Source organism: Aulostomus chinensis, chromosome 1 (genome assembly GCF_037954235.1).
Source record: "Aulostomus chinensis isolate RoL2024-O1b breed Wild chromosome 1, RoL_Achi_v1.0, whole genome shotgun sequence".
In the NCBI taxonomy this organism is placed as follows: domain Eukaryota; kingdom Metazoa; phylum Chordata; class Actinopteri; order Syngnathiformes; family Aulostomidae; genus Aulostomus; species Aulostomus chinensis.
The window spans coordinates 44,040,003-44,051,779 of NC_141320.1; the positions used below are offsets into that span (position 1 = coordinate 44,040,003).

The 11,777-nt window shown below is 44.0% G+C and overlaps 3 non-coding genes across 3 annotated transcripts; all 3 read right to left on the minus strand.

The window, feature by feature from the left end:
• Positions 1–756: 756 nt before the first annotated feature.
• trnae-uuc (transfer RNA glutamic acid (anticodon UUC)) lies at positions 757–828 on the minus strand. Its single transcript has one exon. It is a non-coding gene; the product is annotated as a tRNA-Glu (tRNA).
• A 7,461-nt stretch (positions 829–8,289) lies between these two features.
• trnar-acg (transfer RNA arginine (anticodon ACG)) lies at positions 8,290–8,362 on the minus strand. Its single transcript has one exon. It is a non-coding gene; the product is annotated as a tRNA-Arg (tRNA).
• Positions 8,363–10,364: 2,002 nt separating this feature from the next.
• trnan-guu (transfer RNA asparagine (anticodon GUU)) lies at positions 10,365–10,438 on the minus strand. The gene has a single exon. It is a non-coding gene; the product is annotated as a tRNA-Asn (tRNA).
• Between the last annotated feature and the right edge of the window lie 1,339 nt (positions 10,439–11,777).

An 11,777-nucleotide genomic window follows, 5' to 3' on the forward strand; every position in this document is an offset into this window, starting at 1 on the left:
TGTGTGTGTGTGTGTGTGTGTGTGTGTGTGTGTGTGTGTGTGTGTGTGTGTGTGTGTGTTTATGTGCAGACTTTTCCCTGGAACAACGTTTTTTATTTGAAGCAAGAAAGCAAGAGCCTCCAGATCAAAGTCAGAATTGATGATGATGTCATCAGGGGGCTTTGATAGTGTATTTATTTGTACCTAGAATTCTGTCTTTGATCTCAGGAGGACGTGAGAGAAACTCAACTTTAAAAAGTATATGAGAGCATTCAGCTTGGTTAGAAAACATTTTGACTGTTGAACAGTAGAGTTTGTTAGAAACAGTTTACAACACTCAGAATTAAATTGAAGATACAAAAACCTTCCACACTTAAATCCTGTCTCTAACTTCAAACTGGGGATGAACATTTTTATAATCAATCTGTCTCTATGTGATGGCCCTGCCATGGACTGGTGACCTGTCCAGGATAAACCCCGCCCCTCACCTGAGGGCTGCTGGGATAGGCTCCACCCCCACGAACCATTGCAGATCATCAATAACCAAAGCTACTAAGGAGGATTACAGTTGGTCCTTGCAGCAGTCAGTGACTTAATAGAGTCTAACAAAGGGTTGAACCTGAATGAGACAGTCACCCTTCAACATGGGGCCATGGCAGAGTGAACCAAGAACACTACAATGGGGGTGAGAGTGGAGCCATGATGGATTCACAGTTCATCACCTCCACCATCATGTGGACCACCTGATCACCTCTTCCTCAACCTCTAACTAACTCATTCCCTGACCGGGAATCGAACCCGGGCCGCAGCGGTGAAAGCACCGAATCCTAGCCACTAGACCATCAGGGACCACACTGAGCTCTCCAACAACAGAGACTATAGACAATGACTCAAGAACACAGGACTCTGTGGTCTCAGCTTGAGATGCAGAGGGTCCACCAAGACCACCAGACACCTCAGCCTCCTAAAGACAGTCCACCCCCAGGATCCTGCCCCCTCTGCTCCAACTCAGCCCTCCATTCATAACATGACTTTCGCTACGTCCGAACTGCCAAGTACCAACCTATGTCCTCCTGCTACGACCTAAACATGGCGGCACCACTCAGACACCCTAGAAGATTGGTGGGGAAGCACGACCTCTGCTGGCAGAGTACAGATACGGCAATTAGGTAGACAGCACCAACGAAAGCCCCACCTGCTGGCCTGACTGTGGTACTGCACTCCACTCTGAACGCACCCTTCACTCATTCTCTATTATTAAGCACATTAACGCACCTGTACAGGTGTGTTCACATTATATACATATTATATATTTATGCTTGACCGTTTTTGATGAACTTGGGTGGGACTCTGGTGCAGGGATGAGGTCATGGAGCTGATCTGGGAGCAGTCCTGATGTTAAATGCTGTGATGAAGGACAGTGTGGAGGAAAAATTAGTCAAATTTAAATTGTCAACAGTTTAACGTTGTTGGCAGGACTCCAACCTGAGCAGGGAGACCCCAATGGATTTCTAGTCCATCGCCTTCACCACTCGGCCACAACGACCACATTCACACACTTTTGTAGGAGACTGAAATTAGACAATGAAAGTTCATGTCAGCACAGTCAAATATTTTTTTGTCCTCTCTCAAAGACAAACTATTTGTGTGTGTGTGTGTGTGTGTGTGTGTGTGTGTGTGTGTGTGTGTGTCAGTGTTGTGACTGAGCAGTGAAGAAGACGACCTTCTGACTCCATTTTCTTTGTTGCTCTTCTATCAGTTCCTCAGTTTCACTCATCAAGTGAAGCAGCTTTGACAGGTTTACTTCTCTGTGTGTTCACAACTTTGGTCTTTAAACTCCTGACAAACTCACCACGTCACACATTTGGTGAATTAAAGCAACAAATAATGACATCATGATGATTCAGGTTCGGGGGGCACGGCCTGGAGGCAGAGTGGCCGTCTAGCAGAGTTTCTGGTTCAGTTCTCACTTCAGCTGGTGACCATGTTGAAGTGTCCTTGAGCAAGACACTGAGCCCCTCATTGCTCCTGATGACCAGCATCCAAGACCAACAAGCTTCTGATTGGCTCTGATTCTCTGAGCCAAAGTCCAACACAGGAAACAGAAACTCTTGAGGTTGTCTCACTTTTTTTTAAAGAAACTCAGCACAGGACAGTGATAGGAGGCTTGTTTCCTTGATGTGGGCTTCACCTCCGCTGCTTTCCACATTTAAATGCTGGCTGATGCTGGTCCCCTGTTGAAACCTGGACCAGACCAGGGACCTTCAGACCTTCAGTCTAACGCTGTTCCAGCATTGGATGAAAGAGACTGGTGCTCTCATCTTCTTCAACATTGACTTGTTCTACCAGGACAAGAGAATCTGAGCTTGGATGTCATTTAGCAGTCAAAGGCTTGTTAAACTGGTCAACATCAGCTGGTGTTCACTCTGATGATGTAGCGATGGTCTGGATTCTTCCTTCTGGAGCACCAAGCTGCTGGGAAGAAGCCTGATGATGTCAGAGTTGTGTTCAGTGGCTCCTGCTGGGTCCATTTCTGACAAATGGGCTCCAAAGAGTTCAGCTGTTTAAAAGGCTCAGAGAAAGCAGCACTTGCTCTGGCAGAGGTCGTGCTTCACCACCAATCTTCTAGGGTGTCTGAGTGGTGCCGCCATGTTTAGGTCGTAGCAGGTGGCCGAGTGGTTAAGGCGATGGACTGCTAATCCATTGTGCTCTGCACGCGTGGGTTCGAATCCCATCCTCGTCGCAAGTGTCTCTAGTTTCTGCTCCTAGATTATGGAATTACTGTGAGGCTTTTAACTGACACAGATACCAGTTGAGTCAACTTCCCTTTCACAACCTGACCAAAACAACTCTGACACCCAGAGCTCACATGTGTCAATCACCTCTGGAGAAGGTCCCGCCCCCTTAGAGCCATAAATCCTCCCATCAGTGAAGAAAACTGAAGACGCCTCTTGGATGAGAGCTGAAGCGTCTTCTAGAAACCTGAAACAGTCCACTTGGAACGTTTAAATCATTCTACAATCCTACAGTTTCACTGAGCTTTTGTCCAAAGCCATGTTCATGTATCACATGTATATAATATATATGTGACACTCTTTCATCTACTCATTAACCAAAAATACAGTCTCATACCAGTAAATTTGTGCAGAGGAAAATGTTATTTGTGCTGCTTCTTTATTTATTTATTTAGTTTAGTTCGTATTTTTTAATGTGTTTTCTTTCAAGTCACATTTTGTCCATTAACTTCATAATCAGAGTCGCCATCTCATCACATGACTAAAGTCTGGGTTCTGTAGTGGTGGTAAAATATCCTTCCATGCCCCTCACTAGTTTGCACACAGAAAAGCATATTTTACTGGTTTCAGATCTCTTCGCTTGTTCTCTCTCTTAAAGCAGCTGAGGCATCTTTCATTGTGTGATTGATTTTAAAATATAAAGATGGAACAGAACCATTGGAATAAGATGTCAGGACATTTGAAGGAATGTCAATCTCCTGTTGAAATGTTGCAGTGTGCAGCTGAGGCTCTCTGGCAGTGGCACCAGGAGCCACAATGGCAGAACCTGGACCCTCCTGGAGGAGAACCACAGGTGAGGGCCTTCTTGGCTCCAGATTGATGGAAATCAAGTGTCTGAGGCTGTTAGCAGCCATTAAGTTGATCTGGTTGGCACTGGTATTTGTTCTTGCTGCAGCTCAGGAGTGATTCAGGAGAAGAGTTTCAGAACAGCCAAGGTTGGGGACTAGAATTTTAGAATTTCCCCTGGAACCAGACAACCTTGGGAGGTAAAAGCTCCAATCATAGCCACTCAGATGCAGCAGCAGAAAGAAGCTGTCATCCACCCTGACAGTCAGAGCATCAAGTCAAGGAAACATCACCATCTTGTAGTTCCAAACCTCCACCTGTCAGATTCAGCTACTTCTTATTGTGGGACTTTAAACTTGAACACAATGGAATTTGGACAAGGAGTTTTCCTTCCAGTCCAAACATCATCGTCCAGCCTCCAACCAGAGGTCCATCAGTTATCATGGAGCCACAGGTGGAGTCTGGATTCTTTTCTGGAATGAGACGGCAGTGACAGTCCTGCCAAGTGACATCACTGACATGAATGGATGACTTCAGTCACGTGACTGGATGACTTCAGTCATGTGACTGGATGATTTGAATATTTTGCTGTTGGCCTCTGGACCTTTTTTCAATCAGTAGTTGACCACAGGTAGCTTAGCTACCTTTTTTCCCTATTAAAAGGGTTTTCTATGGAGTTTTTCCTCAGTCGATGTAAGGGTCTAAGGGCAGAGGATGTTGTTATCATGCCATGTGAAGCCCTTGAGACAAACTGTTGGTGAAAACGGGCTCTACAAATAAAATTGCCTTGCCTTGCCTTAGCTAACTGCTAACAAATTAACTTTTAGTCCAACAAAGAATGGGGGTTGATAGTCATTCATCCAAAGTCTTTGGTTTCAGATGGAGTCTCAACTGAGACTCCTAGTTCAGAGGATGAGTTTGTTTGCTATCAGGTTGCCACCTTTCAGAAATGAAAATCAGGGATGCCCAGCACGGCTCCTGGGGGCCATGACCACCAGGGGCCTGACTCCCATGAGGTGGGTGCCCACAGCAGAGGTGTGTTTTATTTTGTCGGTGTTTTTAGTCAAGGGTGATCAAGAAAGCAATTCCTCCGACTTAAAGCTTGAAATGCTTTATCACCAATAAACACAGTCTTTATTGTGCAACACTGAACTGCACAATGAACTTTTAAAGTATAAACTCAATAAATGGAGAACTTCATGTGACTTAAGTTCATAACACATCAACAGGTTTCCCTCCCTTCTTTTTCCAAGTCTCCTTCTTGTTCCTCCTTGCAGCTCTGGGGAACTCCTGGTCTTTCAAAGCCCTGTTGTAGAACTCTGAGCAGGACTGCTCCAAGCTGAGAGGGATCCCTCCTTTGAGCTCCATGGAGCTCCTGTTCCTGCTGTCCCTCCATTTGGGGGCCATTCTTGAAAAAACCCTTTCCACAGATCCACACTGTAAACCTGAATATGTTTGCAGAACTCAAAAAAAGTGAGGCAATCAGTTGCCACATTTTTTTTGAGTTCATAAAGTCAAACATTTGAGTTTATCAAAGATTAAATATTTGGAGTTGATATTTGATCTACTTTTAAATTACTCTTAAATTGAATTACTGATGAGGCCAACTCAAAAATTGTCAGTCAACAGTACTGAAATAATTCATTCATCTTTCTCATTGCAATAACTCCAGATAACGGAATCATTTCAAGTATGAAAACTCAGGATTTCATGTTCAATGAACTTAACATTTATTCGTTTTTCTTTCAATCTTCTGATTACACACGACTCCAAAACATTGACTTGCTTCAACTCCAAATCATTTACCTTCACACTTACAGTCAAATATTTGTGGCAACTGATAGCCTTAAACATATCAAGTACTCTTGACTCAAAAGTAGTAGTGGAAACTCTTCAAACTGTGAATCCAGCATTAGCCTTTGAGTTTAGACAATGATTTACCCTCACCTGTGCCTTGGAGCATGAAATGACATTTAAATCATATTTGAAAGTCAACAATTACAAAGGCACAATTTGGGCCATCTGGTTGTCAACTTGCAGTGCAGCAATGGAAACAATTGTCAAAACCCTACATACACAAGGAACAGTGTGTAGCCTTCCTTTGGCTGTCAGGTTCAAATCTAGTAACTTCAGGATGCACTAGAAAAGAAATACAAACTCAAAGCAAAATTCTCACTGTCCCAACATCCCATCCTGGTGATAATAAAGTCTCTGTAACACTGTTTGCTACTTGGTAGGGAATTACTTCACTTCAGTAAAACAGCCTGAAACTTTGAGGCCAGATTCTTTCCCCAAACTCCATCTTGTAGAAACAAAATGTCATCGTGTAAACACTTTGCATGTCAGTTCAACAACAAGAAAATGGAAATTACATTCACAACTTTGTGCCATTTGTCTGAAAACCAGTTGAATACTGTAGAGCAGCAGCTTGACCATCAACAGTTGAACAATAGTCCCCATGGACCACGTCATGGGTTGGTGTGGACTGGGCTCTGACAGGGTGAGCCCTCAGATCCACAGCTCCTTTTCAGATCTAGAGGTACACATGGAAGATGAGTTCATTTTTGAGAGTCTGGAGCTTTGGTGACAGCTTAGAGTTTCCAGACCAAGCAAGATTTTCTGTTTGAACTCAAAGGTCTTGGTCAGTCCCTTCTGATAGGAGAGATGTGGAGCATCAGTCTGGCCCAACATTACCAGAAAGGCATCAGCAAGCCTGGGGAGGTCGACCACCACATCACCCTCTAGGATGAGGGAAAGTTTCGATGGGTGGTGGTGAACTGGGCTTGTGGCATCGTCATTCACGGTTGGAAGGAGGACCACTGACGCATCCCCCAGGTCTTGCTCATCCATATCATTAAAAATATGAAAAACCAAAGAAAAAACATAATATTTAGTATTTTTGGAAAGAGCAGAGTTTGACTGAAAGAGCTGTGAAGAAAAATCTGAAAAAATCTTGATCTCATACATTTTTAGAGCAGTTGTTTTGAGAGGACAAAATGTCCTGAAGGGTCTCAAAGGATGGATTTGGAAAGAGGCTTAAGGTTTCTAAACATCCTGCCAAATGTTTGAGAAATGTTCATGTGTGTTTTCTTGATACATCAGTAAATGAAATGAAAACATGAACAGGTTATTTACAGTACTACAGGCTTGATATTTCTAAACTGGGACGTACCACACATGTTCTGAAAAACCCTGACACTTCCTCACGCAGATACACAGGAAGGGCATGGAGAACAGTGACACGCCTTGTATGGACATCATGTCATTCCTAGGAAGATTAAGACAGTGGAAATACTGGGACAAGTTTACTAATCAAACCCAATGCCAGTCAACACATTCTATTAGGTACCACAATAATATCTGCTCATAATTCCACCAATAACCTGCTGACTTATCTGCTGCATTTGTGAAATTCAAACACTTATTTGAACCTTTAAATTCTCAACATGACACAAAGACTTCACCTGTGAAACGTAGAACCACCTGTGTATCAAGGACTTTGAGCCAGCCAAGGCGTTTGCAGTTTTGCCCGTTCTGGAAGCTTTCTGCCTCAATGAGGGCATTAAACCAGGAGTGTGGCCATCAAGTTGGGCACAGAAAGTATTGGGAAGGTTCTGGTTAGTGATGTGTTGAACCTCTGCACACACCTGCATTGTGCAAAGGACAAAAAAGCACACATGAAGGAGAGCCTGCATCTTTAGAAACAAAGAAGATGCATTGAGTTTGAGCTGATTTTTCAGTCTGAAGTATCCCACTGCTCATCATCCTGCATTTGTGTGCTGTGAACTGGACGCTCTTCATCTGAATCAAGAGAGACACTAGAGCTGGTAGGATGGAGATTCTGAGTGTGCTCAGAGACAATGTCACTAGGAAAGTCTGAAGCAAGACTCCCTTGGTGCACTCTACTTTTATGGAGTTAAATGAAGAGGATACATTTGTGCTGTCGTCACAACCTCTGTATGGGCATCCACTGTCTCATGCTTTTTTAAGTGGGATCTTATGTGACTGAGGAGTCCAGACTCTGAAAATGGTTGCTCAAATGGGCGTCAAGGACACTTGAAAGTCAGAAGATCCTCACTTTCCCTTCACTGCTGTTTTGTTCCTGAGTGTGATATCTTGACAGATGAGTCCTCAGTGCACTGAGTGTCTGAAATGTGCACATCCAATCAACATGGAGGCATGGGAGTGGGCTACTTTGAAAAGTGGCAGTGCTGCAATCTACAGTGTTTAAATAGACATGTTCTAGTGGTAAAAAAAGCTGAACATAACTTAGAGTGCCAAGTCATTTTTGTTGCAGCAACCTGAAAACAGACACAAAAACTATCTTACAGGACACCTGTTATGAAGTGAAAACCTCTATCAGAACTAAAGTCCTGAGGCTCCTCCCACTCTGAAGCAGGCAGTTGCTCCCAGCCAGCCCACACTTTCACTCTCTGGTGTAGGAGTGAAGAACAAAATCATAATCAAGAACCATCACTCTTTCATTGGGGCTCCTTTCTCCTTGTTCTGATCCAGAAATTCAACAGCTTCTATCATTGATTGACAGGAAATGTTGATGACACACTGGGATTTTTGTTCTCCTGCTGTCACTGTCAAGTGCAGCTTAACATGAGAGGTAGCAGGATCATTCATGTGTTCATGTTTCCAGCAGACAAGGAGGAAACCTGGGAGGACTTCAGTGACTTTGATCACTGGTTCTCACTTCATCTTCTCAGTATAAAGTTTAAAGCGAGCTGGCCAGGAGTTGAACCTAGAATCTTCTGATCCGTAGTCAGACGCGTTATCCATTGTGCCACCAGCCCTGTGAAGAAGCTGCTGTGTTCATGTGTGCTTGCTGTTACAGGAAATCCCAACAACATGGTGGCATTTTCAGGGGACACAATGGTGCAGTGGTCAGCACTGTGGCCTCCCAGCAAGAAGGTTCAGCTCTCCTCCTATTTGGTTGCTAGGCACCTGAATCAATCCTCAGTGGAGCGGTGCTGCTGAGGCTGAGTGAGGCTGAGTGAGGGACTGAGCAGGAGCCAGCAGGTCCAAGCAGGTTCAGGCAAACTCCCCTCAGTCCACCAACATCAAAGCAGAGGAACAGAGTTCATCTAACAACATGATTCATATCATCTCCTCTTGGAATGTTCTGGAACTACAAGTACACTTAAAATGGCTGACTTATGACTACAGAAGGTACTTTGAAGTAGATTTGATTTATTTAAGTCAGTGACAGTCATTTTTTTAAAGAACTTAGTTCAGGTAACTTGATTGTTTTACTAAGATGAGCTTTAATGTTATACCATTGAAAAAAGACCTTCATATATTTATGATGACATCACCAATAGGAGCCTTCAGTCTGTCAGGGGGTAGAGTTCAGTCACCACCAATGACATCAGAGTCAGAGTTTAGAGATCAAAGACAGACATTAAAGTCTCACATTAAAGTGTCATATCTTTGAAAATATACTGCAATACATGAAATACTATATTTCCATGGATGGCAACCTCGTTCTTATATTCTTTAATATACTGCAATAGTAATGGACCCTCTATGACACTGTAGTGATGAATCTATCAAGGAGTAAAAATGATTATAATCAGAATTTTGAAGTCAAGTTTGAGATCAGTTTGATCCTCTCTCTCTCTCTCTCTCTCTCTCTCCCTTTCTCCCTCTCTCCCTCTCTCTGTCTCTCTCTGTCTCTCTCCCTCTCTGTCTCTCTCTCTCTCTCCCTCTCTCTCTCTCTCTCTCTCTCTCTCTCTCTCTCTCAGGAGCTTTTAAATGAATATTTTAATAAAACAGAACAGGAGACTGAAGAGTGATCACTCAAACCCACAGGCTGAATGGGACATCTCTTAAAAACATTGAACCACTGAGTAAAACCATAGAAGCGCTCCTGTCTAGTCGGTGCTAACAAGTTAGCTGCTGAGTGAGTCCAGCTGTGCTGTCTAGGAATCCTGGTCAAAAGCCTCCACTCATCAAACAGCTGGTGTGTTGGTGGATCTGTGGATCCTGCTGGAAGAAGCAGGGTGGAGCTCTGAATGGTTCCTGTCTCAAAGAGCTTCTCTGTGCAGCTCCCATCAGCTCCTAAAAACAGGAAACCAGCAGATTCACTGTTGAACGGTGGCATTAAAATGTTTCAAAAGCTGTCCTGTCCACCATTTGTTGGTGCAAAGACATTTAAAAACACCAGTTGAACATTTTCCAAAGTTGCTCTCACCTTCTTTCAAACACCTGGAATGATTTCCTCCAAATCAAAAGAAACTGGTGAAAAAAACAACAACAAAAACTCCTGGAGAATCAAACTCCAGCCTCTGCTCCAACTGGACTTGGGACTTCAAATGACCCCCATTAAAAGCCTGCCTGCATCCCCATTCACTGACTGTTGTGCTGTGGGTCTCCTGGACAAACATGGCAGGATCCTCTTGATCTCCAGGAGTTTAAAAGAGCAGCTCTTTTAAAATGGGTTCTGGCTCCATTCAGGTTTAGAGAGCTGAGACTAAAATCACACATGAATAAAAGAGGGAACCCAAGAAAACAAGTCAGCGTGAAAGAGGAGCAGATTTTAAAACTCCTCACCATTTCCACCTCCAGGAGTGAAGCCTCCCGGGACCCAAGAGGCTCCAGCTGGCAGAGCTCTCACTGGTTTCTCCACCACCTCACTAACCTGAGCTGGAGCATCTGAGAACCAAACAGTGACCCCCTTCACTCCAGAGCCGACTCCACAAACTCTGAGCCCCCACTTTACCCACAGCCAGCAGGCCTCCTCCACATTCAGATCATTAACACAGCGACTCCTAAGCACCAGTAGAGCCTGTTCATCGTCCCTGGGTGGGCTCGAACCACCAGCCTCTCGGTTAACAGCCGAGCGCGCTGACCGATTGCGCCACAGAGACTCTGAGGCACCTGCTTTTCACGAAGAGTTTTCAGGCTAAATTCAGTGTGTGAGGTCCACACTGCACATTTGAGGGACCATGAAGGACAGAGGAGAGTCTGACTGTCATGGTGAAAGCCTTCAGCACTAGAACTGAAACAGCCCCACCATCTTAACCCCCCCAGAACAAACAGGCTTCATCAGAAACAGACTTACCTCCTAGAACATCCAGAGATCATCAGTCTGATTAATAGAACATGGCAAACAAACAAGAACATGTTATTGTTTGATCAGAAGCTGAAACAATGTTTCTATGTTTGTCTGTTCTGGTCTGAATGAAAGAGGAGGTTTTCTTGGTCATGTGACGTGGGTGAGAGTTCAACTAGAACTTCCTGATTCAACAGGATTTTAGTTTATTGGGATTTTGTCAAAGACACCAACCAAACCTCTGAGTGGTGCAGATGTCTGCTGACTCCTCAGAGCAGACTGGAGCTCAGCCTCACTCACCTGTGGGAGCCCCAGCAGAGCCACCGTGTGATGGAGTTTCAGTTCAGGCTCCAAGGTCCTGGATTGAATTGGTGTTTTGTGTTTTTAGGCCTCCTGGCACCATCAATGGTAGAGCAGAGTGGTGCAGAGGAAGCGTGCTGGGCCCATAACCCAGAGGTCGATGGATCAAACCATCCTCTGCTAAAAGAAGAAAAATAAAATGAACCAGTGTCTTTAGAAATGTGTGTCTGTTAAAAAGAGGTTCATAAGGATTTTGTCTTCCTCCACAATCACCAACCATTGTGAGAGTAAACAACAGTCTACTTTCTGACTGAAGCAAAAGTAGACTTCAAAAGGTTTTTCTGATTCAACATAGCAGCTAAATTTCCATTTCCTGAACAGGACAGGTTAAAAAAAGGGAATGTCATGACTTCCTCTGTATGTTAGAATATGAACGTCTAAAAATGTTCATGCCCAGTTTAAAGTTAGAATTAAACTGAAAACACAAAACTCTTCCCTCTTCAATCCTGTCACTCAGTGTTGTAAACTGTTTCAAACAAATTCTACTGTTCAACAGTTCAAGTGTTTCTAATTAAGCTGAATGTTCTCCTCTACTTTCCTCTATTGGGTTTCTTTCATGTCCTCCTGAGATCAAAGACAGAATTCTAGGTACAAATAAAGACACCATCAAAGCCTCCTGATGACATCATCAATTCTGTCTTTGATCTGTGTCTGTCCAGCCGGTCCTGAGTGGATCCAACAGTTTCCCATGGGTGACACTGTCGTGGTCTCTCTCCTGCTGTCTCCAACTCTCAGAGCGCTTCTACTGGTTTCTCTCCATCGTCCCTGTTGCTAGGCAGAGCACTGGTGAGGAC